We start from the raw sequence: 3,938 nt of genomic DNA, 5'->3' as shown, positions 1-3,938 counted from the left end.
GCTTTGTGCACTGCAGGTGGTGCACACCGCGTGCACCGCCTGTGGTGACTGACTCATGCATGAAGCGAGGATGCAGTATCTGAAATTTTTTTTTTTTTTTTCTTTCGGCCCCATACATGGGCCAATCATCGCTGGCAGTGCGCGTGCTGCTCCACCCATAGTGCACAAAGTATTTCTCAGGGATAATAATCATGCCCTTGGTTGGTCCATTTTGTTTGTGCCTCTCTTCTATAGTTGCAATTATAGGAGTTTGGATCTTCTGCGGTATATATTTTGCACCATAAAAAGCTGTTAATCTTTGGATATCGATCATGTCATCCATCTATCATTGCTTGTCCCGAGAGTTTGAGTGGCCGTACCTAGTACCAAACAAAATATGTCTGGAATGAGTTTAATAGCTATCCATTTTTAAAATAGATGACACGGTGGCTATCTGGACAATACAGTCTCTTGTAGTGCAAAACATGCACCATGAAGGATTCCGGCTCTCAACTATATTAGACATGCTTAAATGTGAATATATTGCTATCTCATTATACATCGACACAACATTATTTGTCTATTTAGGGATTTATTGTTGGACATTCATGTATATGTACATGGGCTAAGAGCCACTTGCACGGCATTAGTTTTGAGCGGGTACCGAAGCAAACAGCCAATTAAGGTCCATAAACTCAGGGCTACATATGTGTGGTTCATTGCATGTGTAGGTGGTTCCAATCTACGTACACTCTAAAACAATAATTGATTATAAAGCAATTTACAAGAGTATTGAACCACTTGACATCGACAAAAATCACAGGCAATTGAAGAACCCTTCACTTCTGATCAGTTGTGGAGTTTTGACAATAATTATCTATTCGCTGACACTTTCCAATGGCATGCATCTGGAATATGGATAAAAACGTCTTTCTATCACAAGGCAATCTATTCCATGCTTGCATATGTTATTCGCCAACCCTTGTCAATGAGCCGCAGGTAATGGAGGTAGCCCATCAAACCACAGGTGCTGGCAATCCAGAATGTAACGTCTGGAATGCCAAGCTCCGCCGCCGCCCGCCATTTGAAGCCCGTGATGCCATCCCAAACCACGGCAGATTCGAGGAATATCCGATGACAATGCACTGTTAAGCCTGATTATAAGATCATGGATGGTGAGAGGCCATCTAACACACTGCATTTCGTGGTGGAAAATGGCGATGACGAAGCCCTTGGAATGAAGCATCTTGGTTAGTTGAGGAAGGGGTTTATGTGGTCTTGAAATGCCATTGGGAGGCAAATGGCATGAGGCCTCTCTGTTTGCCTAAGCTCCATCTGCTGGTAGGTAGGAGGTAGTTCCCACTGCATTGAAGAGACCCCATTTAATTACCTGTTAGTTATAACAGGTTCACTATAGCGTTCCGTTGATCTTCTCCCAATGCAGGGCATCAATGAAGTATACAATCAGATAGTATTTGATGATCCAAATAAAATCACTACAGTGATATAAGATTATTGATGATCCGAATCCTATGATGATCCGATTCTTAATGATTTAAGAACTGTATTTAGTAGGCTATGATTCAGTGATTAAAGATCCTCAAGTATCTATAAGTAATCTATTTGGTATTCTATGAGAATGCAGGATCAATGATCATATAATACTAAAACTATACTTGGTATATTCCATAAAAATATATTTATTAAATATAAATATATTATAATAAAATATTAATATATTTATTGATATATTAATAAACATTATATTCTATAAAAATATATTTATTAGTGCTATAAATTATTAATCCTATAAAAATATATTAATAATATGGTATATTTATATACCCTTTTTACTAGTTTGAGAGATATTTTTGTCCTTTAATTTCAATCCAAAATTACGGTCCGGGGGTGATCTTGGATTTTTGATCTCAAGAATGGAAATTTTATCATTGGATTGGGCGGTAATTTGAAGAGTGGAAGTGATTTGAGATCATTACTACATGAGATTATCATAGTACAACCAAATATGATAATCTTATCACCTTCACCTACATTATCCTGGATCTTGAGTGGACTACTTAATATACCAAACACCGTTTTAAAAATATTGTTTATATTTTGGGCACTTGCAAGGAAAAAGGGGTGTGGAATTAGGTATGCTAGCCACATTTAAGCACCGAAAAGATCAATGAAATGTGTAAACCTATACATGGCCTAGTGGCACACTCGAGTCCAATGCCCTTTTCTTTTTTTTTTTGCAAGCCCTATGCAAACATAAATCCATTTAATAAACGGACAGGCTTATGCTTAAGAATTAAACCCAAACTTTGCTTGAATTTTTTTTAATCATTTATTTATTATATTTGTAGTTTTAATTGACCATTTTCGTCCGATATACAAACTTAATAGGATCCTGGACAGGTTGTATATTGATAGCAATATTTAGTTATTCATCTGTAGCATTTCTTAAATTTATTTAGTATTTCTTAAATATTTTAAAAATTAAAAGATTCTCATGAAACCCCAGGTACACTCCAAAGTCTGAAGTCCAAATACAAGCCGGGCTTGGTCTAGAAGGTGGGCCCGAAGGCCAATTTGGGCCTAAGTGTGGATACATTTTGTTGACTTTTGAGCAAAGCCCGATTTCCAGCCCATGAATAGATCTAGTTACATCTTTGGTGTTTTACATAAGCATGCACTCATGGGGTGGTGTGCTGTCTCGAGAGATTTGAAGTTAATTTATCAAGCTCCAATATTCAACAGATTTCGCAATAGCAGTTCTAGATCCTATGTAGGGATGGATTCTTCATCAATCCTATAGGATCAAAACCTACATCCTGTCATGAATTTTATCGTTATAAATCCTAGACGGCCAAGCAAACCCTAATTATCTTAACTAGCGGTATAGATGCGCATGGTTTAGCCCCAACTACGGTTATGGTCAATTCGAAAATTTGGAATATCCTTGACTGAAGTTTCAATTGTGAGATTTCTTTGTTTTGAGGATAATGAGTCTACCATGAGAGACCTTAAGAAGTTACAAGTACCTTCTTATGCTACCGCAATAGCCTCCTCTCAAAATTCTTACTTGTGCAAATCTGTCTAAACAAAAGTGCTTAAAGTTATGATCTTATAATTGCCATTGCATATAAAAAAAAATTCTAGAAACCATCGTAACCAATCTTGTAATATTGTAATTGCCATTACTATAAATCATGGAATAATGTCTAACTGGATGGATACCATGCAACTCAACCCAAAAAAAACTTGAGGAAGAAGGTGCTGCTGTGTCATCACTCCTAGACAACAATTTCAGCACTTGTCACTTGCCAGGTGTAAAAGCCACCGAGTGCAAATTAGCCGTTAATTTCAGGGTTTGATTAAAACGCTTCTATAGTATTAATTGCAGGCACTTGCTTTCTATCGCGGAGAGAGCATGGATAGGAAAGTAAATAAAGTAAATAAACATTTAAGAGGAAGTAAGGGATGAGAAAAGAGAAGACTTCAAGTTTTTTATAAATAAAGATAAGAAGGATATTTTTGCCTCCCGATTTGAGCCACTGATGGGAAAGTGATTAAGGCTGCGGTTTCGTGTTTTCTAACCAAAGCTTCTTGAGAAACATATGTGCATAGCTTTCACGTAATAAAGGACGGGTGGCTTTCGCCTCCTTCATCGTCAAAAACAGCATCCTTTTATTCACTTTTTCATTCAACACTTTTACGAATAAATTCCACGACAGCAATATATGCCAAGTGTCAAGTAAGTGGATTCTTGGGGCCCTTTGGGTGCAAGACAGCCTTACACTAGTCAAAATAACGATAATGATACGAAATGAAAGGATGGAGGACATTAAGCATCAGAAGAATTCTGTTCCTGTAACAATTGTAGATAATTGGGAATAAAGATCATCTTGGGTTCTCATGGGAATATCACAAAGTTTGCAAGATGATTCCTGCTA

This window comes from Elaeis guineensis, chromosome 7 (assembly GCF_000442705.2).
Source record: "Elaeis guineensis isolate ETL-2024a chromosome 7, EG11, whole genome shotgun sequence".
Lineage (NCBI taxonomy): Eukaryota > Viridiplantae > Streptophyta > Magnoliopsida > Arecales > Arecaceae > Elaeis > Elaeis guineensis.
This window is presented reverse-complemented; position numbering follows the sequence as displayed.